The sequence below is a fragment of the Microcaecilia unicolor genome, chromosome 13 (assembly GCF_901765095.1).
Source record: "Microcaecilia unicolor chromosome 13, aMicUni1.1, whole genome shotgun sequence".
In the NCBI taxonomy this organism is placed as follows: domain Eukaryota; kingdom Metazoa; phylum Chordata; class Amphibia; order Gymnophiona; family Siphonopidae; genus Microcaecilia; species Microcaecilia unicolor.
Window position 1 is genome coordinate 42971591 of NC_044043.1, and position 22785 is coordinate 42994375.

A 22785-nucleotide genomic window follows, 5' to 3' on the forward strand; every position below is an offset into this window, starting at 1 on the left:
TGAGCTGAAAAGCTACACTGGTAACATTAAACTACAAAGTACAAGTCTTTTCTCATGGCCATTCACTGAAAATTGTACGGACTAGAAAAGAGCATTCAATGCGCTATAGGTCAACACTGTAAACCTATCTGCAGGAGGAGAAAAGATCAGCTTCAGAGAAGGATATGTCCTTACAGGACTGTTATTTCAGCCATAAAGCCTATGAGGAGCAGATCAAAGCTAAAAGAATATGAAATGATGCCTTTTCTATGGTGCTAACTTAATACATATTTTAAGCTACAACCTCTTTCTTCAGGTCATGACAGCATAGGATGGCAATACTAGTAGACCCAAACAACAATAGAAAACGAGGTCAGTCGCACTCAAACACAAAAATATGACTACACAAATACCAGGAAACAACACAGAAAGGGTCCAAAGCACAGAACACAGTTGAAAAGCCATAAAAAGCATCAAGAGCCTTCAACAAACAGGACAAAGTTCTTTACTTGCACAGCGTAGATCAATCCACACCGTCACCTAACATGGGCTGCGTTTCAGCACAAAGTGCCTACATGTCTTCAGGAATTCTTAAATTAAGATTTCCCAGAGGTCCTTATCCCAAAACTACGCTAGACATTAAGCTCAGCATAGCTTAGTAAATGTTGAATGTTGGGTCACTATGAGGCATATTTTCAAAGCACTTTGGGAGGCTATGTTCCATAGGTTTCTATGGAACTTTGGGAGGCTAAGTGCTTTGAAAATGAGCCTCTATGTGATTGATCTATGCTGTGCAAATACAGAGCTTTCTCCTGTTCGTTGCAGACTCTTGGCACTTTTTTGTGCATTTACACAAATTCCAGTACATACCAGTGCAAAAACACTTTGGTATAGATGTCTATCCTCAGCACTTTTTCACAAAAGTATATCAACATCAGTAGAGAATTCTTTAAGCAAAGTAAAAAAGGTAGAAAGAGAAAACTTGTCTTAGAAAATAATGGCTCTAATGTTGACTAGTGGACTAGCAGCAACCAGACTACTTTATCCTGGAGAGTAAGAAAGAGACCAGTCAGAGGCATAGCCAGTCTCGGTGTTTTGGATAGGCCGAGGTAAATTGGATGGGCCCTTCTATGCACATGTATCACCCCCCCCCCACACACACACACACACACACACACACACACACATACCACACAAAAAATATCTTACCAGAGATATTTTTTAAGAATACAGATTTTTTTTTCACCTGCCCCACATCTCCTCCCTGGCATCCCAGCATCTGCACTCCTGTCTCTGAACCCTGTCCCTCCCCTTGCTGACATCATTGCCTGTTTCCTGTCTGGCGGAATGTGGCAGATGGAAGCCTGCGGGGCTGGCACAAGCAGTGAGAATGAATCACTGCAGGCAGCGAGGATGCTTGAACTGACACTGGGGAGGCATGGGGCGCAGGTGGGACGCCGCAGAGGAGAAGGGGGAAGAGAGCATTGTGGCGCTGCCGCTGGGTGAACCTGAGCCAAGAATGGGTGGGCCTGTGCCCACCCAGGCCCACCCTTCGCTACGCCACCAGTGTGATGCTAAAAGCACTTACTCTATCCAGTCCTTAGGCATCTCTTAATGCCCTGCTAGCAAGGAACCTATCATTTAAGAGGGCAATTTTCAAAGTCATTAATGCTGTGAAATAGCGATTTAGCTCTATAAATTAGCTGTCCGACAACTGCCCTTCCTCATTTGCCTAACAAATATTGAACACTGTTTCACAGCACATACACTTTTGACCACATTTGGTAAAGGATCTCTTGGGGGCATTGTGGGCGGGATTAGAAACTAACGCATATAGGGCTAGGTTTACTACAATGTGCTACTGCGTTTGTGCACACTAACACATGAATTAATGCAATGGGATCTGAATATTGCATTTAACTAGCTATGCGTTAGCCGGCTCCACAAACCCGTAAATTCACTGCAAGAGCCTGGATATGGCCTGGCATTGAATTTCCAGGTTTAATGCCGGTAGTAGTCAGCAAAACGCTGAATATCGGGCCCAGTATGCCTTAAATTTACATGCCCGCAGTTACACCAGCTGTTGGCCTGACATAACTGCAGTTGTGTAAATACAACAGGAATGTGTGTAACTGACACTAATCTGTAAGTGGGAGGCCCACCCATGTGAATACTCCTCTAGCACTTGTGTGCTATGCCACTAAGCATTAAACATCTGCTCTACCTTATGTATTTTTGTAGAACACTTTATGGACTAGATATTCAAAGGATTTCTACTCCTACCTTTGGGGCCCTTTCACTAACCTGCGTAAGGCACTTGCCTAGTGTAGAAAAAATGGCCTAGCGTGGGACATGCTAACCAGAGTGCACTTTCAGGGAAGGGCAGAGGCCTCAGCAACTTACTACTTCTTTTGCTACAATGGCTGGGCTAGCCAAAGAGTCTTCCCCTTACTTTCTGGTACAATGGTTGGGGAACCAATGACACAGAATTCAAGTGGGCTGAGGTTTTATACCAGTCCCAGTTTTCCTCCAAAGGGGATCTCATCCTCCTACCATTACTTCACTGGTCAGGAGCAGCCTCCCCTTGTTCTGGAAACTGCAGGGGTATTCATAGCTCGCAATGCATTGTTTTAGTAGAGCCTTTACAGGTCTCTGTTACCCACCTAGAGCAGAATCTTAGAGGTGTCTACACTGGCTCTCAATGGTTCTCCATCTTACCTTGCACCAACACTGCCCCAGTTGTCACTTTCATCAAAACAGTCTCTTGCAGTATAGCTTGTATCTTAAGCCTACCTGTCAGTGACTCATTGTCCTTAGAACTTTGTGCTGCTGAGATCCCCAGACTAATCAATAAGCCCCAGATGAAGTCCAAGGTTACCACTGGATACTTAAACAAGGAGCTCACATCTGACACAGAATACAGCTGCTAGACTAATATACAGATTGAAAAGATATACCAGTGTTTCAACTCATCTTAACAAACTGCACTGGCTTCCCATAGCAGAAAGACTCAGGTTCAAAGCTGCTTGTTTAGTTTTTCAAATCTTGCAGGGCTTCAACTCTGAACTGCTGACTAAGACCACTTCGCTACGTTTGGTCCAGTCTAACAGACTGAAAGAACAACAGATGCTAGGGTCATCGTTTCAAAAGACAATTCGAAATCAGAAGATTTTCAGCTCTCTATTATTCCCTGTATTTGGAATTAAAATATGGAACTCTCTACCTATTGCCATCAAAACAGAAAACAGCTACCTTAGCTTCAGGAAGAAGCTAAAAACTTTTCTGTTCCCAAAGATTCCTTCATAACAATCCATTTGACTTCTACTCCTAGTATCATTCATTATCCTTTCCTATAATATTTTTGGTCTCATGCATTACACCAATGGTCTCTAATTGTTCTCATACCTCACACCAACATTATCGGCTTTTGTCTCACCTAGAATGTAAACTGCACTGAACCTTGGAAAGGGGATATTAGGGGTATACAAGATTTGATTTAGGCAGAACAGAGGCCTGGATGGAAGACTCAGGTTTATTCACCCCAGCTCTGCTGTCACTTCTTACACCCTCACCTGTAAGGAGTTTGAGATTTCTACCACAGTAGCAAGCATTACATCGAGTAGAGACAAAGCCCTACTGATGTTAATCCTCTGAGCGATGGATACAGCTACTGCCATCCTAACTTTGGAGGCCTCAGGAATGCTTCCATTGTTAGAACCCAAGGTCGGTACTTCTAGCCAACCCCCAGTGGAAACTTCTGACACGACTGGGGCAGCTGTAGGGATGGGAAAGCTGCTGCTCAGGATCCAGTAACAGAGGCTCCTCGCCTTGCCCTTACTCTTTGGAGCCATCGCAAAGTCTACCAATACTGTTACACAGGAACTGGAAACATTAAGATGCCTGAGTCTTATCCAACAACTAGCATGACCTGTTACAGTTCCTGAAACACATCGTCTCACGCTGACTCACATCCTATTTTCTACCTGCAACCCAAATGTTTGCAGGTACTATGTACCTACAGTGAGTTTCAAAGACAAAGTATGTGTGTACTTCAGATTTTGAAATTTAAAGCAAAACCTGCAGGTAAAATATGCCTGCTGGAATGGCACAAAACAGTTCTGCATACCCTTCTATAAGTCAGAAACTCCTACAGTGTGTGTGGTGGATTTTTGGCGGTGGATTTGTGTGGACTTGTAAGCTTAAGGCTCGGACTTTGGGCCTAATGAGTTTAGGACTAGTGTGAAGCTGTCCTTGTGTTTTTAATGCCTCAAGCGTGACGTGCATGTAAAAGTAAGAGGTTTTACCTACCCTTCTGCCTGAGTGCTGAAGCAAGGAGTGAATCGGAGGCTTGGGTCACAAGCTAGAGCACTAAAAAGAGAAGGGAAAGCACCAATCAGGAGCTTAACTACAGGAGAAGGTATTGTGAGGAAAAATTCCCTTGTTCACAGAGTGTGTGTGTGGAAGAGGATCCCTGAAAGAAGAAACTGGGAAATTTTGTGCAGAAAGGAATAGGTTTGCCCAGCAACAGAGAAACCCTACCTTCCAAAAAGACAAGCATCTATTGAAAAGCATCACAGACACAGATACAGAATACATGAGATGTGTGCTCTATAATGTTTATCCAATGCTGTATAACTCAGGCCAGAAAGACTACCTCAAAAGCAGTACCCACTTTGCACAAGTTTCATTTAAGTTAGTCAAAGTACCCCATATCTGACTCTGAGTACTTGTGATGAAGAGGGATGCCTGGGCCAAGGGGTATCCTTTTCCCTCTTAGAGAAGAGTGTCTGTGTGCTGAGTGAAGAGAGGGAGAAAACTGGGATAAAATAAGTGTTCTGGGGTGCCCTGAGGTGTGAAACTGCTTATGGACTGCCCTAAGCCAAGGGACCCCCCCCCCTTACACTAATGTGGGAAGCTTTACTAATTAAAATAACATAAGAATTTCCATATTCTATAAAGATGGAGAGGGAAGATGTATTGCAATTAAGGGGAAGACTAATAGTGGTCCGCTCACATTAATAAATGTTTATGCCCCTAATGTAGGTCAGGGAAAGTTTTATGAACATATCAGAGCAGAATTGACGAACTTTGTAGAAGGCAGGATCATTTTGGGGGGGGGACTTTAACTTCCCGGTTGATGAAATGGATCATTCCAAAGGACGGATGGGAGGGGGAGGGAATAGTAGACGCCTACTACTAAAACTGATGAGGGAACTAGATCTAATTGATGTGTGGCGACTCCACCATCCAGCCCAAAAAACATTCACTCACTATTCACATGCCCAAAGCTTACTCAAGGATTGATGCGATTTGGTGTAGTAGGGAGCTATGGGGAGTGGTGAATAATGCAGAAATTGAAAGTATACATGCATCTGACCACGCCCCAGTATGGATCTCATTGGGAGGTATGGGCCACCGAGTTGGTGGACAGGTCTGGCGGCTTAATGAGACCTTATTGGATCAGGAGGGGGATTGTCAGGAGATTCGAACAGCGATTAAAGAATATTTAGAAATCAATGACAACGGGGAGGTGAGGGAGGGGACCTTATGGGATGCCTTAAAGGCGGTGATCAGGGGACACCTTATTCGAAAGGGAACATATCAGAAAAGGACACGGGAACAGCATGAAATGGAGGTGCGTAGAGAATTGGTGAGGCAAGAAGCCAGGCACCAACGGGAAGGGGGCAAACAACAGTTACAGGAACTCCTTAAATGGAGATCAGAGTTGCAAACTATACAGATGAAAAAGATGGAATTTCAGAGACGCTTGATACAACAGCGATTTTTTGAATTTAGCAACAGGGCGGGAAGCATGCTCGCTAGGAGGCTGCGTGAGAAAAGGGTGAAAAACACTATTGTTAAAGTAAAAGGAGCAAAAGATGCAATGTTTTATAGGGATGAAGACATTAGAGAGCAATTTGTGAAATACTATACAAAATTGTATACTAAAGGAAAAGAACACCAGAAAGAGGTACTACAAGAATATTTGCAGGATTTAGAATTGCAGAGGATTACACCAGAGCAAAGGGAGGCACTGGAAGCCCCGATTGACTTACAAGAAGTACTGTCTGTCATAAAAGGCCTAAAGGGAGGGAAATCACCTGGTTTAGATGGGTACACGGCAAAATTTTATAAGGTTTTCCAGCAGGAGTTAGGGCCGTTATTGGTGAGGATTGGGAATGCTTGCTTTGTAGAGGGCAATCCGCCACTTAGTATGCGAGAAGCAGGGATCTCAGTATTGTTAAAACCTGGCCGAGACCCAACAGTGTGCGGATCCTACAGACCAATCTCCCTTATTAATATAGATGTTAAGATCCTAGCTAAAATTATGGCTGAGAGGTTGAAGGAGATACTTCCCACCCTGATACATGAGGACCAATCAGGCTTCATAGCACGATGACAGGTAGCAGACAACATTAGACGCACCCTAAATCTCACCTGGGGGGCACAGAAAAGGGGTGACTCCCTTGCACTCCTCACGGTCGACGCTGAGAAAGCGTTTAATCGGGTTGAATGGGAGTATTTATGGGAAGTAATGCTGGAGATGGGATTGGGAAGTGTTTTCGTGGGATGGGTAAAAGGCCTATACTCCACTCCGGTGGCGAAGATTAAAGTAAACGGGGGCTGGTCAAGTCAATTTGCTATTCAAAGGGGAACTAGGCAGGGGTGCCCCTTATCCCCACTACTATTTGCGATCTCGATAGAGCCGTTGGCCCAAAGAATTAGATAATTAAGGGATGTTAAAGGGGTTAGGATGGGGGGGAGGGATCACAAAATAGCATTATTTGCAGATGACATCTTATTCTATGTGGGAGCACCATTGCTGACATTACCTATAATTGTGAGGGAATTAGATGCATTTGGAGCATTGTCGGGTTTCAAAGTAAATTTCGACAAATCTGAAATAATGGGAATAACAATATCAGAACATGAAAAAGAACAAATGGGAAGACATTTTGCATTCCGGGTAGTAACCACTAGTTTTAAATACTTGGGTATTTGGATTCCATGTGACTTAGATAGATTATTTGTGTTGAACTATGTTCCCCTGATCAGAGAAATACGAAAGGACCTAAATAGATGGAAGATGAGCTGGCTGTCATGGTGGGGCAGGATAACAGCCATAAAGATGAACATTTTACCTAGATTGCTGTTCTTGTTCCAAACCCTACCAATCCCAGTCCCAAAGGGGGAGCTTCAAAAGATACAAACAGAGTTGGGTGGGTTTGTGTGGGGAGGGCAGCGAGCTAGACTTTCCCGGAGGACCCTATGGAGGGCGGTGGAGCAAGGAGGGAGAGGTATGCCAAATATTTTTTGGTATTACTGGGCAGCTCAACTGAAACAAATTGGTGTTTGGAGCAAAGTGGATCTGTCACCTATCACAAGGTTGGAACAGATTTTTGTTCAGGGGGGGCGGCTTGATGCCCTTCTATGGGGTTCTACCCCAGAAGTTAATTATAGGAAGATGGCATTAAACCCTTTTGTTTCACATCTACTTACGCTGTGGGGAATGCTCAAGAAAAGGTTACGGGGAACACAGCACAGATCTACTTATGCTTGGATTACCCAGGAACCTGGATTTCCAGGAGGGAGGGACGGTAGGATATTTTCCACATGGTTCCAAAAGGGCTTGATTAGATTCCGGGATTTCCTAGACAATGGTTCAATTAGAAATTTTACGGACCTTAGAAGGGAATATGACTTGCCTGAGACGGACATGTATGCATACCTTCAAGTGAAAGATTATATTATAAAAGAGAAGGGGATGAAAGAGGGCCCAATTAAAAGTGAAAAGTTTGAAAATTTGTGGGGGGACATAGACCTGAGAGGGAAAGGGATCACTAAACTTTACGAATATATCAGGGGAAGGGATTTTGTAAAGTTGCCATTTATGTATGCATGGGAGCGAGATCTCGAGACCGAATTTACAGAAGCAGAATGGCAGAAAATATGTATGGAAGTTAAGAGAGCATCCATTTGTGTTCTTATCAAAGAAAATGCTTACAAAATATTGAGTAGATGGTATTACACGCCAGATAAAATAAAGGCAATGTTTCCCAATGCCTCAGACACATGTTGGAGATGTGAGAAAGAGAAGGGCACCTATTTTCATATTTGGTGGGAATGCCCAGTTTTACAGGTGTTCTGGAAAGAAGTGATAAATTCATTAACTAAGATGGTGGGTATAGTGTTCCCCCGTGATCCAAAATGGTGTCTTCTAGGTTGGGGAAACAGAGGGCGGAAGAAATGGCAAAACAGAATATTGCGTATGGGTCTGGCCGCTGCAAAAACAATGGTGGCACTAAAATGGAAACAAACTAGGGGACCCACAAAGACAGAGTGGGTAGAGAAACTTAGATTGATGGCTGCTATGGAAAAGTTGACAGATAGACGCAAGGGGCGCTATAATCCTAATGCAGAGGAATGGGTACATTTGGAAAAGTTTTTTCTTTCTGGTTGAAGGGGAAATTTAATGAGGAGGGTGGGATAAAACCAAAGAAATAAGAGAAGGGGGGTGGGGGGGGAAGGGGAGGGGAGGGGGTAAGGGGGGGGGGGGGGAAAGAGGCGTGTGGAAAAATGTTCGTATATTTATAAGTTGAATTGTTGAAGGAACCTGAGGTTCTGGAATGTTGTAAACCTGTTTGATCAATAAAATTTTATAAATGAAAAAAAAAAAAAAAAGAATTTCCATACTGGGTCAGACCAAAGGTCCATATAGCAAAGTATTCCGTTTACAACAGTGGCTAATCCAGGTCACAAGTACCTGTCATGACCCACAAAGTAGACAGTTTCCGTGTAACTTACCCCCACAGATAAACAATAGATTTCCCCTGGTCTACTTTATGGACTTTTCCTCCAGGGATTTGTTCAAACTATGTTTAAACCCAGATACACTAAATGCTTTTACCATATCATCTGGCAAAAACTCCAGAGATTAATTATGCACTGAATGAAAAAGTATTATTTGTTTAAATGTGCTTCATAACTTCAGTTCAGAGAGAGATCAAACAAAATCATATGAATTAATCTTCATGCCACCATTTTTAGTGAATCAGGAAAAAAAAATGTTCTAGGTGTGGAATAGTGTGTCACCGTATCAAACTTCAGAGTTAATTGGGTTCACTAAATATACAGTGTGAAATTCTATATCTTGCATTTAGAGCTGTGGAAACCACAGGCAGCAGCTTCAGAAACTAAGAGGCAGATGCACTAAACGTTTTTCATCGTTAAATGAGCCCTCGGGGAAGAATTTCCGATCCTTTCCATGCACTTAAGCCTATTTTCCGACGACAGTAGCAGCTAACGAAAACGGAATGGAGATGAGCAATTAGTGTGAAAACCCCATTGAAACGACATGCACTAACCTTTTCCGATTGCCTTTACGCAGGAAAAAGGCAGGAAAACTAACGAGAGGTCTGGACCTCTCGTTAGGACAGCTCTGTGCCAGGAAAAAGTGTTAAGTGAAAAAATAAACAAACTTTGAGCCAATCCCAGCGCATTAGCAGAGCTAAAAGCGCTGTGATTGGTCCAAAGGACCTCAGAAAACACATAAAAAACTAAAACTAAAAAAAGGATCGGGAGGGGGCAAGGGCGCTCATCAGGAGCGTCCTGTACGGACGGCCTTGCCCCCCCCCCCCCCCGCCGCTGCTCCCCACTTTCCGCCGCTCCCCCCACCCCGAAAAAGCAAAATTGTAGCAGCCCCTGCCCCCCTCCCTTCCTCACTACTCTCAGCTCCGCCTCCCGACATCCTCCGTCTGTGCCCCGCCCCCTTTGGGGGTCGTCGCCGCCATTCCCCTTCTCCATCGGGCCCCCCTCCCTCTTACCGGGCCCGTGCAGCGCCTCTCTCCTCTGTCCGAAGGCGCTGCACGGGCAAGAAGAACGCTGAATCAGCTGATGCCTGCCTTCGCGATGGCGCGTCGTTCTCCTGCTGCGCCCGCCCCTGTCTGACGTCAGTGTTACTGACGTCAGACAGGGGCGGGCCCAGGAGGAGAAAGACGCTCTATCGCGAAGGCAGGCATCAGCTGATTCAGCGTTCTTCTTGCCCGTGCAGCGCCTTCGGACAGAGGAGAGAGGCGCTGCACGGGCCCGGTAAGAGGGAGGGGGGCCCGATGGAGAAGGGGAATGGCGGCGACGACCCCCAAAGGGGGCGGGGCACAGACGGAGGATGTCGGGAGGCGGAGCTGAGAGTAGTGAGGAAGGGAGGGGGGCAGGGGCTGCTACAATTTTGCTTTTTCGGGGTGGGGGGAGCGGCGGAAAGTGGGGAGCAGCGGCGGGGGGGGGGGGGGGGCAAGGCCGTCCGTACAGGACGCTCCTGATGAGCGCCCTTGCCCCCTCCCGATCCTTTTTTTAGTTTTATTTTTTTATGTGTCAATTCAATTTGCCATGTGCTTGTGATTTGACTGTTTGTGGCATGCGCAGAGCAGCTAACATAACGCTTGGCTGCTCTGCGCATGATTTGGGGGCCGATTAACGATGTGTATTGTGATTCTTTGATACATTGTACGTTTCAATACCGATTCCAGCATGTGTGACTTTTTTTTTTGGTGCATTTTTCGTTATTTTAAAATCGTTAGGGACTTTAACGATTTAGATTTTTTTACGTTTGGTTGCTGCATCTGCCTCTAAGTGCATCTGCAGGAGTTTCTTTCTCATGGACAAGCACCACTGGCATTCCAAATCCTTGATCTGTCTTCAAATATTTCACAGGGAGATTTCAGCTTTCTGGTGTGAAGCGAATGAAAGCTTGAAAGTGCAGATGTTCATTACAAAAGAGACGAGACCACACGAAAGTAAAAAGAAAAGGAAAGGAAAGAAAGAACGTGCAGATGTGATGACTAAACATAGAAGTCATCCTGAAAAGGGGAAGTTTCAAAAAAATAAATAAATAAAAACTATCCAAACCCATGAAATCATATGACTTCCCCCAGCAGCTGATATGGTGCCTCACCAGTCAAAAAAAGCAATAGGATCCAAAGTCTGATACAGCAAAACTGATTCATACAGGTCTGGACTTCCATACAAGCCAACCAGGGTTTTACAAAATTTAGGAACAGCAAAGTTTTCGGAAGGAGAGCTGTGAGATCACCACCTACCCTGTTAGACGGTATAGTTTGGTTATATGTTTCATTGAGAGAAGCCGATTTTTCAGGCTCACACAGGGCCAGGAAGATTATTGGCATGGGCCTACCACTGTCATGGAAGTGACACATGGCCTAGTCAACGTATGACCTTCCTGGAGGCAGAAGAGAGGGGTTATTGGTGGCTCTGACAGTACCTAGGGACTATATGTCACACCAGCATAAAAAAGGGGTGGGGAAAGAAACCAACAAGAGTGTCAGTCTTCCCAAAAACAGAAAAAAGGGCTCAGTATGATAAACTAGCCCCTGAAATCCCGAGATTGGTTGGCAGAGCCGGTGGTGGGAGGCGGGGATAGTGCTGGGCAGACTTATACGGTCTGTGCCAGAGCCGGTGGTGGGAGGCGGGGCTGGTGGTTGGGAGGCGGGGATAGTGCTGGGCAGACTTATACGGTCTGTGCCAGAGCTGGTGGTGGGAGGTGGGGCTGGTGGTTGGGAGGCGGGAGGTGGGGATAGTGCTGGGCAGACTTATATGGTCTGTGCCCTGAAGAGCACAGGTACAAATCAAGGTAGGGTATACACATAAAGAAGCACATATGAGTTTATCTTGTTGGGCAGACTGGATGGACCGTGCAGGTCTTTTTCTGCCGTCATCTACTATGTTACTATTTCTGTCTACTGCACCTCAGTGTTTCAGAGACATGACTCCCTTTCATGCTGAATGAATCATCTGCACTGTGGACAGTTACTAGGGTGCTGGAGTTCATTTCCTGGAAAATCATATCTCAAAACAAAATCATTTTGTGTATCCCAGGATTTACCACAAAAGAACAAGGCTCTTTGATACTCTGAAAGGGCCTCCTTCTGTAGTTAAGTGGTTAAACAAGTTACATTACATTTGTGAAATGCATTGCCTTACAGCAGAGCGTCAGAGGACCCTGCACAAATGGGACAAAATATAGAGGGGCATAATCGAAAGGGACGCCCAAGTTTTGTTGAGGATGTCCTCGCAAAATGTCCCGATGGAGGGGCGGAGAATCACGTATTATCGAAACAAGATGGACGTCCATCTTTCGTTTTGATAATATGGTCCGGGATGCCCAAATCTTGAAATTTAGGTCGTCCCTAGACTTGGTCGTTCCTGATTTTCAGCGATAATGGAAACCAAGGACGCCCAATCTCAGAAACGACCAAATGCAAGCTTTTTGGTCACGGGAAGAGCCAGCATTTCTAGTGCACTGGTCCCCCTGACATGCCAGGACACCAACTGGGCACCCTAGGGGGCACTGCAGTGGACTTCATAAAATGCTCCCAGGAACATAGCTCCCTTACCTTGTGTACTGAGCCCCCCAACCCCCCCTAAAACCCAATACCCACAACTGTACACCACTACCATAGCCCTTACAGGTGAAGAAGGGCACCTAGATGTGGGTACAGTGGGTTTTGGAGGGCTCGCTGTTTCCTCCACAAACATAACAGGTATGGAGGGGGATGGGCCTGAGTCCGATTGCCTGAAGTGCACTACACCCACTAAAACTGCTCCAGGGACCTGCATACTGCTGTGATGGACCTGAGTATGACATCTGAGGCTGGCATAGAGGCTGGCAAAAATATTTTTAAAGATGTTTTTTGAGGGTGGGAGGGGGTTAGTGACCACTGGGGGAGCAAGGGGAGATAATCCCTGATTCTCTCCGTTGGTCATGTGGTCATTTTGGCCACCTTTTTATGCCTTGGTCGTATGAAAAACTGGACCAGGTAAAGTCGTCCAAATGCTCATCAGGGACGCGCTTTTTCCCCTCATTTATTTATTATTTATTTATTAGGTGGTTCGAGGACATCCATGTGTTAGGCACGCCCAAGTCCCGCCTTCGCTACGCCTCCGATAAGCCCCCTTGAACTTTGGCCGTCCCTGTGACGGAAAGCAGTTGGGGACATCCAAATTCGGCTTTCGATTATACCGATTTGGATGACCCTGTGAGAAGGACGCCCGTCTTCCGAATTTGTGTCGAAAGATGGGTGTCCTTCTTTTTCAGAAATGAGCCTGATAAGACTCCTTTCTTGATACAAAAATTCTTAGGTCCTGAGACTCAAACAAAGCTGAGCTACTAAATTTGTGCCCTATTTTCAGCCAGACTTAGGAGCATAACGTTTCAGCTGAAAATTCATTTTAGTTTAGGGGCTTAAAAGTTTTGCTCATAAATTCAGGCCTACCGTTTGTTTGCCTAGATTAATGAGCCTAACTTATGAGCCTAGTGCTGAAAATCAGTGCTAAGCTCTTAATTTTTCCCAGCCCTAAATCCATCCGTGTTGCTACCCACTTTTTATGCTCATACACTTATGAGTTTACTGAAATTTGGGGGTAACTAGTCAGCCAGTGGCAGTGAATGCTTTGCTAACCACAGCCGGTGTTACTCCCAGATATTCAATGCCATACTGAGAACTTAACAGGCCATGAGTTGCCCGCATAAGATAGTTATTTTATGCGGTTACCCTGGCTGGTTAACTGCTGAATATTGGCTCTTCTCTGGACAAGTGCTGTCTCCACCCCCAAAATAGCTGGTTTTCATTTAGGCACTGATTGTATTGTATTAAGCCATTTCTATTCTGCTTTTAACCTAACAGTGCAACGCAGATTACAAAGTAAAAAAGAAGACCCCCCCTCCCAATGGGTTGATAAAAATCAAAATGGGTAAAACATACACTATCTCCATTTATCTATTTAAATTAACATGAATTAAAATGCAGGTTAATAATTCACAGATAATGTTTCTTCTAGAATTTTAGGAATTGAGGTGGACAGTCAACTATCTTTGGGTATAAAGGTTCATAACGTGGTATGAGATTCTTTTCTGCTACTGAAAACATTAAGAACTAGAAATGGGGGGAAGGCCGACAGTCGCTCAAAAGAGCATGGTTCGGGATAAGGTATCTTTCAAAGATATCACCAAAACAGGGAAGATAGAGTATCCTGATAGTGAGGTTGCAAAAGAGATTGTAGTAGATCGGGTATCTTTAAATAACAATAAAAATCAGACAAAAGATTGCCAATTAATACTGTCAAGTACTAAGCATGATGTACTTAGGAACAACAAACATAGTTTGAAATGTCTATATGCGAATGCCAGGAGCCTAAGAAATAAGATGGGGGAGTTGGAATATATTGCACTAAATGAAAAATTAGATATAATAGGCATCTCTGAGACCTGGTGGAAGGAGGATAACCAGTGGGACACTGTCATACCGGGGTACAAATTATATCGTAGTGATAGGGTGAATCGGATTGGTGGAGGGGTAGCATTGTATATTAACGAGAGCCTTGAATCAAATAGATTGAAAATTCTGCAGGAAACAAAACACTCCTTGGAATCACTGTGGATTGAAATTCCATGTGCAAAGGGGAAAAGGATAGTGATAGGAGTGTACTACCGTCCGCCTGGCCAGGACGAACAGACGGATGTGGAAATGTTAAAGGAAATCAGGGACGCAAACAAACTGGGCAACACAATAATAATGGGGGATTTCAATTACCCGCATATAGACTGGGTTAATGTAACATCTGTACACGCAAGGGACATAAGATTTCTTGATGAAATCAAGGACAGCTTCATGGAACAGCTAGTTCAGGAGCCGACAAGAGAAGGAAAAATACTAGACTTAGTCCTTAGTGGTGCTCATGATCTAGTGCAGGGGGTAACGATACGAGGGCCGCTTGATAACAGTGATCATAATATGATCGGTTTTGATATTGGCATTGAAGGAAGTGAAACTAGGAAATCAAGTACGCTAGCGTTTAACTATAGAAAAGGTGATTACGACAAAATGAGAAAAATGGTGAAAAAAAGACTGAAAGGAGCAGCTCGCAGAGTAAAAAACTTGCATCAGGCGTGGATGCTGTTTAAAAACACCATCCTGGAGGTTCAGGACAAATATATTCCACGTATTAGAAAAAAGGGAAAAAAGACTAAACGTCAGCCGGCGTGGCTAAACAGTAAGATAAAGGAAATCATTAGAGCCAAAAAACAATCCTTCAGAAAGTGGAGAAGAGAACCAACTGAAAGTAATAGGATAGATCATAAGGAATGCCAAGCCAAATGCAAAGCGGAGATAAGGAGGGCAAAAAAGGACTTTGAGAAGAAATTAGCGTTGGAAGCAAAAATACATAGTAAAAATTTTTTTAGATACATTAAAAGCAGGAAACCGGCCAAAGAGTCGGTTGGGCCGCTGGACGAAAATGGTGTTAAAGGGGCGATCAAGGAGGACAAAGCCGTAGCGGAGAAATTAAATGAATTCTTTGCTTCGGTCTTCACCGAGGAGGATTTGGGGGGGACACCGGTGCCGGAAAGAATATTTGAAGCGGGGGAGTCGGAGAAACTAAACAAATTCTCTGTAACCTTGGAGGATGTAATGGGTCAGTTCAGCAAGCTGAAGAGTAGTAAATCACCGGGACCTGATGGTATTCATCCCAGAGTATTAATAGAACTAAAAAATGAACTTGCGGAGCTACTGTTAGAAATATGCAATCTGTCCCTAAAATCGAGTGTAGTACCGGAAGACTGGAGGGTAGCCAATGTTACTCCGATTTTTAAGAAGGGTTCCAGAGGAGATCCGGGAAATTATAGACCGGTGAGTCTGACGTCGGTGCCGGGCAAGATGGTGGAGGCTATTATTAAGAATAAAATTGCAGAGCATATACAAAAACATGGACTGATGAGACAAAGTCAGCACGGATTTAGTGAAGGGAAGTCTTGCCTCACCAATCTAATGCATTTTTTTGAGGGGGTAAGCAAACATGTGGACAATGGGGAGCCGGTTGATATTGTATATCTGGATTTTCAGAAGGCGTTTGACAAAGTGCCGCACGAAAGACTCCTGAAGAAATTGCAGAGTCATGGAATCGGAGGTAGGGTATTATTATGGATTAAGAACTGGTTGAAAGATAGGAAGCAGAGAGTAGGATTGCGTGGCCAGTATTCTCAGTGGAGGAGGGTAGTTAGTGGGGTCCCGCAGGGGTCTGTGCTGGGTCCGTTGCTTTTTAATGTATTTATAAATGACCTAGAGATGGGAATAACTAGTGAGGTAATTAAATTCGCCGATGACACAAAATTATTCAGGGTCGTCAAGTCGCAGGAGGAATGTAAACGATTACAGGAGGACCTTGCGAGACTGGGAGAATGGGCGTGCAAGTGGCAGATGAAGTTCAATGTTGACAAGTGCAAAGTGATGCATGTGGGTAAGAGGAACCCGAATTATAGCTACGTCTTGCAAGGTTCCGCGTTAGGAGTTACGGATCAAGAAAGGGATCTGGGTGTCGTCGTCGATGATACGCTGAAACCTTCTGCTCAGTGTGCTGCTGCGGCTAGGAAAGCGAATAGAATGTTGGGTGTTATTAGGAAGGGTATGGAGTCCAGGTGTGCGGATGTTATAATGTCGTTGTATCGCTCCATGGTGCGACCGCACCTGGAGTATTGTGTTCAGTACTGGTCTCCGTATCTCAAAAAAGATATAGTAGAATTGGAAAAGGTACAGCGAAGGGCGACGAAAATGATAGTGGGGATGGGACGACTTTCCTATGAAGAGAGGCTGAGAAGGCTAGGGCTTTTCAGCTTGGAGAAGAGACGGCTGAGGGGAGATATGATAGAAGTGTATAAAATAATGAGTGGAATGGATCGGGTGGATGTGAAGCGACTGTTCACGCTATCCAAAAATACTAGGACTAGAGGGCATGAGTTGAAGCTACAGTGTGGTAAATTTAAAACGAATCGGAGAAAAGTTTTCTTCACCCAACGTGTAATTAGACTCTGGAATTCGTTGCCGGAGAACGTGGTACGGGCGGTTAGCTTGACGGAGTTTAAAAAGGGGTTAGATAGATTCCTAAAGGACAAGTCCATAGACCGCTATTAAATGGACTTGGAAAAATTCCGCATTTTTAGGTATAACTTGTCTGGAATGTTTTTACGTTTGGGGAGCGTGCCAGGTGCCCTTGACCTGGATTGGCCACTGTCGGTGACAGGATGCTGGGCTAGATGGACCTTTGGTCTTTCCCAGTATGGCACTACTTATGTACTTATGTACTTATGTAAACGTTTTAATGCGGCTGATTTTAGACTGTTAGTTCAGTTCTCGATACTTTCAAAACTGGACTATTGTAATTCTGTTTACATTGGTTGCACAAAGCTGTTGAAGACTAAATTACAGCGAGTACAAACTGCAGCAGCTAGAACTATTTTTGCAGCAGATAAATACGATCATATTAATCTTTTGATATCTCGGTTACATTGGCTGCCATTAGAAGCAGGAGTTCAATTTAAGGTGGCAGCTTTATTTATTTTTTATTTATTACATTTGTATCCCACATTTTCCCACCTATTTGCAGGCTCAATGTGGCTTACATAGTAAAGTAGAGGCGATCGCCAATACCAGTATGAACAAATACAAAGTGAGGTTATGGCAGAGTAATGATCAAGTGTGATAGGCATATTGGGGGTTGTAAGGCCATATTTAGAGCTCTGTATGGATCTACCCCTGCTTACTTAGGTGTATATCCTGCTTTATTTATTTCAAGGTCTACTAGGAATCAGTTCTTAACAACATTTTCTTCATTTCGTAATGTGAAGCTAAAGAGGATTTTTCAATCCACTTTTTCTTATCAAGCTGCACAAATTTGGAATTGTCTTCCTTCTTTTTTTAGGAATTTGTGATTCTATTCAGTTCAGGACATTTCTTTATAAGAAATTTTATTAAATTGTTGTAACTGTGCTGTTGAAATTATTGTTCCTTTTGTTTTTTGTAAAACATTATAATTCCTGAAGTTTGCTCAGTCTTGGCCTGTTGTTACCTGCAGCAAACGTTGTGGTGTTTTGCGGGATATAAGACTGTAGTAAATAAATAAATAAGATAAAATACGTTTTGGCAGCCTGCTACACTTGTTTGATGATGCTTCATTGACTGCCTGCTGTTGATCAGGTTAGGTTTAAAATCCTGCCTCTTGTGCATAAATGCTGACAGGGTTTGGGCCTAAAATGTCTGAGGGATGAGATTCAACACATAAAAATCCTTGAGTCCCTCTGCAGCCCAATGCTGATTTTATCTCCCTGCTCTGAAGAATGTGCCCATAACAGCCTTTTCCTAGGTGGGACTGTGTTATTGGAATTCTTTGCCTAAATTGCTTTTCTATTTTAATTATGAATTTGTTTTGCTCTTGTTCTTAATGTGGATATTGTGTTTTGTGATTGTTTATGTTGGAATTGTATTTTAGCGTATGACCATGTATATCTCTCTAGACATGAAGATGTCTATAAAACTATTATTCATATGTCTCCTTCAACCTCACTACCCTCATTTACACAGTTCATTCATACCTAAACCTCACAGCCATTGCATCTAATCCTGATTATACATTGTTATCACAATTTTCAAGATGTTGTTACATTCCATCCTTCACCAACTTATTGTATAGCACGTGTTGCTATATATATCAACTGTGGAATGCTAGTTCAAAATGTCCACAGGAATCCAACGTTCATTCACCCAGCTGATATTAATTCAGACTAGAAAGTTCTCTTTTTCTTCAGTGACTTGATCGTCCTTATTCCTTAACATAGGACACTTCTAGTACAGCAATTCGTTTCATACGCTGGGCTTAAATCAGACTTAAACAATGTGCAATGCCTGTGTATCAACCTGGTCAGAAACTCCAATTCACACAAAATATCAGTCTCTTATCTTGTTCTCCACCAACTCCTCTCCCCAGTTATCGGTCCTGTCCACACGCTGGTGTATATTGCTCCAAGTGTTTGTCACACCCTACACAAATTTGCATTTCACTGTCCGCAACATCAGGGGATATGACTTATTAAAAATCACTTCGTTATTAATTTCGCCAGACCCTGGACGAACCTATACTGGCTGCGGAAGAAAATGGCGCCTAGATCTTAGACCCAAAATGGACGCGCACCAATTTTTATTTTGCCACATGTCCATTTTCAGTAAAAATTTTAAAAAGGCCTTTTTTTTTTAACAGGTGAGCTGCAAAATGTATCTGCACTAGCCCAAAACACACGCCTACACTAGCGCAGCCCAGGGGTGTAGCCAGACTTCGGCGGGAGGGGGGTCCAGAGCCCGAGGTGAGGGGGCACATTTTAGCCCCTCCGGCGCTGCCGACCCCCCTGCCACCGCCAACTTTGACCCCCCCCCCCCGCCAACTCTCCCCCGCCATCGCCTATCTTTGCTGACGAGGGTTGGGGTCCCCTGCCAGCAAAGGTAGCAGACGGCAACAGCGCGTGGCGGCGGGAGGGGGGGGTCGAGAGGGTCACCGGCAGGGGGGTCCAGGGCCAAATCTATGGGGGCCCAGGCCCCCATGGCCCCATGTAGCTATGCCCCTGGCACAGCCCATTTTTCGGCACACCTTAGTAAAAACGCCCCACAGAATCTTTGGTTGCCAGGTATCTTTTCTATCATGAAGACAGACTGCCTTTCTTTGGGTTCAGCCTCTTTGATAATAGTTTGAATACATACATGCCAAACTCACTATTCAGGTGCACAAGGTGGAGGAGGCATTTTCTGGTCTACGCATGGGAAGTCTGGCTCCGAATCCACTCAACACAGCAGCTTCCTAGAATGGAGAAATCATATTAATTAACACACACAGCACAATCGTGGTAAGAGTACAACAGTCACACTTCCCTTTGCTTCTTTATCCCCTACAGCAAAGAATCTTTTGCTTCTGCGTGGACAAGCACATGGGCTAACTTATCCTGCTGCTGTCTATGGAGAACCCTCGTTACAGGTAAGTTACCCCACTTTATACCTTTCCATACTTCTTAGTAAGGTTACCCAGTGGTCATTTTCTTAAAAATACAGTACTAGGTGGACCAGCAGGGAGTTTCACCTTTCAATTTGGTTGCAGTAGAAAAAAAAGGAAGCAAGTAAAGAAAATTCTGGATCGATGACCTTGTAGAAAATCACCACCGAGGTACTGACTCCGTGTCCTCTGGACAGGCAGGGCCAAGTTCTGGTCTTATCCTCAACTCTATGCACAAACTTCTTAGAAAAACTGAAAACTACCCATAGATATCAGTAGGGAAAAACCTGGGTGGGCTCAGCCTGTGCAGCAGACATGGAGCCATTTGCAAACTCCATATCTTGAAGTTGGAAGAAAGCAGGATGCAGCCCTCTACAGTTACTTCAGTTGCTGCTCTGTGACCAGCCACTAGATGTCATCCTAAGTGCAGCATAGTGTCTGTAACTTTCTCACCCAATCCTGAAGGAAACACCCACACTTGCCAGCCCCAGCACAAATGACAAAAACAAATGGAAATCTGCCATTTCTACTCTTGACACAGTGAAACGCAGCAGCTGGATCTGGTTTAAATTTCTGATTTTTTTTTTCCTCTTTGTTTTTGCAATTGGAATGAACCGAGTCTGGCAGTAGCAGGAAGTAATAGTCTAGCAAAATGATTTAACATGCAAAGCCAGCTGAAGATCTTTGTTCTCCAGCGACTGTAGCATTTTAAATATTCAGGAAGGATAAAGGATGACAAGATACAACTGTACAAACAGACAGTGCCTTCTCTAAAGGAGTTTAGCGATATAAAGTTGTTTTTTTTTCTCCTGCTCTTTTCAGGAAAAGCTTAGAGAGATCAGAGCAGGCAGCACAGCATCTGAGGAATATAAAGCAGAAAATGGCTGCCTGCCAAAGCAAGAGTGAATGAGGACGTCTCTTTTGTAGCTGCATGTGGCTGAGATTCACCCCCTGAAACCAGCTTAAAATTATTCACTTTCATGCAGATTACATCTGTACCTCACTAAGGCCATCTGTGTCAGGAGCCAGCACCAATCACTCCAGCCTTTGGCTGTATTTTGTTGTCAATCACAGGAAAACAGATCATATTTTTCCTGAACGTTTTAATTCGCCAAGATAAAAAAATAAGAGTAAAAAAAAATGATATTGTTTATCAGGATTCATTCTATTCTCTAAGAGCTGGGTGCAGCTATCCAGAGAAGGAGGAGGGTCTACAGCATAAGCAAGTGGTGAATGCCCAAAGCTTGGCAGGTGCAGTGCTGCCAACAGGCTCCATATCACAAGAAGTATGTTGAGCCAGTCCTGGTTTTATCCCATGGCATCTCTGAAATTCCTCCAAGAAAATAAGCACACAGCTGCTACAAACATACATGCTCATGGCAGCAGCAGGCAGAGGTTAGAGTTCAAATCAAGGCCTCTGGAATGCATGCAAACTCTGTCCTGCCAGCGCTGGCACACTCATTCACAGTATTCAGGTGACGCCATAAGCAGTGAAACATTTTGTTCTAGTCTTGTATTTGTTTTTCTTTACCTGGCAGCTTTTACTGCGCCTGTGGGGTTCCAGCTCAATCAGAACTAGCTGCTTTCTGTTGGAATACAGTACCATTTACCATATTTTTCGGACTATAAGACGCACTTTTTTCCCCCCAAATTTGGGAGGAAAATGGGGGGTGCGTCTTATAGTCCGAAGGTAGAGATTTCCCTCCCTACCTCCCTCCGAGTTCGGGATCGCCCTCCCCCCGGCCCTGTCACCACTTCTCCCTACTCACGTCACGCGATCTTCCCTGGTGGTCTAGTGACGTCGGGGCAGGAAAGAGCCCCCTCTTTCCTGCCCAGCGCGCTGCTCTCCGTCCTCCTGTATGCTGCCTGACGGTCTCGGCGAGATTCAAAATGGCCGCCGAGAATTGAAGTCTCAGCGGCCATTTTGAATCTCGCTGAGACCGTCAGGCTGCATACAGGAGGACGGAGAGCAGCGCGCTGGGCAGGAAAGAGGGGGCTCTTTCCTGCCCCGACGTCACTAGACCACCAGGGAAGATCGCGTGACGTGAGTAGGGAGAAGTGGTGACAGGGCCGGGGGGAGGGCAATCCCGAACTCGGAGGGAGGGATTCGGACAAGACGCACTGGAGCACCTAGGTTTTAGAGGAGGGAAAAAGGAAAAAAATGTTTTTCCTATTTCCCTCCTCTAAAACCTAGGTGCGTCTTATGGTCCGGTGCGTCTTATAGTCCGAAAAATGCAGTATTTATTTATTAGGATTTATTTACCGCCTTTTTGAAGGAATTCACTCAAGGCGGTGTACAGTAAGAATAAATCAAACATGAGCAATAGACAATTACAGCAGGAAAAATATTCAAGTAACAATACAATGTATGGCGTGGAGGGGCATAATTGAACGGGGATGACCATCTCTAAGGGTGCCCATCTCTAAGGACGTCCCGGCGAAGGGGCGGGGAAACCCGTATTATCGAAACAAGATGGGCGTCCATCTTTCATTTCGATAATACGGTCGGGGACGCCCAAATCCAAACATTTAGGTCGACCTTAGAGATGGTCGTCCCCGGTTTATGGCGATAATGGAAACCGAGGACGCCCATCTCAGAAACGAACAAATCCAAGCCATTTGGTCATGGGAGGAGCCAGCATTCGTAGTGCACTGGTCCCCCTGACATGCCAGGACACTAACTGGGCACCCTACGGGGCACTGTAGTGGACTTCACAAATTGCTCCTGTGCATAGCTCCCTTACCTTGGGTGCTGAACTCCCCAACCCCCCCCCCCCCAAAACCTACTCCCCACAACTGTACAACACTACCATAGCCATAAGGGGTGAAGGGGGGCACCTACATGTGGGTACAGTGGGTTCCGGGTGGGTTTTGAAGGGCTCACATTTACCAGCACAAGTGTAACAGGTAGGGGGGGGGGGGGTGGACCTG

General features: G+C 44.7%; 1 protein-coding gene across 9 annotated transcripts in view; it reads right to left on the reverse strand.

Annotated features, from left to right (window-relative positions):
- CUEDC1 (CUE domain containing 1) overlaps positions 1 to 22785 on the reverse strand; it is a 137156-nt gene that overhangs the window by 43837 nt on the left and 70534 nt on the right. For 6 of the 9 annotated variants that reach the window (XM_030222513.1, XM_030222507.1, XM_030222508.1 and 3 more), the window contains one exon: positions 19582 to 19665. The gene's annotated coding sequence lies outside the window, so the exon portion shown is untranslated. Of the gene's footprint in view, positions 1 to 4287; positions 4348 to 19568; positions 19666 to 21385; positions 21441 to 22785 lie in introns of all 9 variants that reach the window. The other 3 variants (XM_030222511.1, XM_030222506.1, XM_030222509.1) reach the window with 3 other exon arrangements.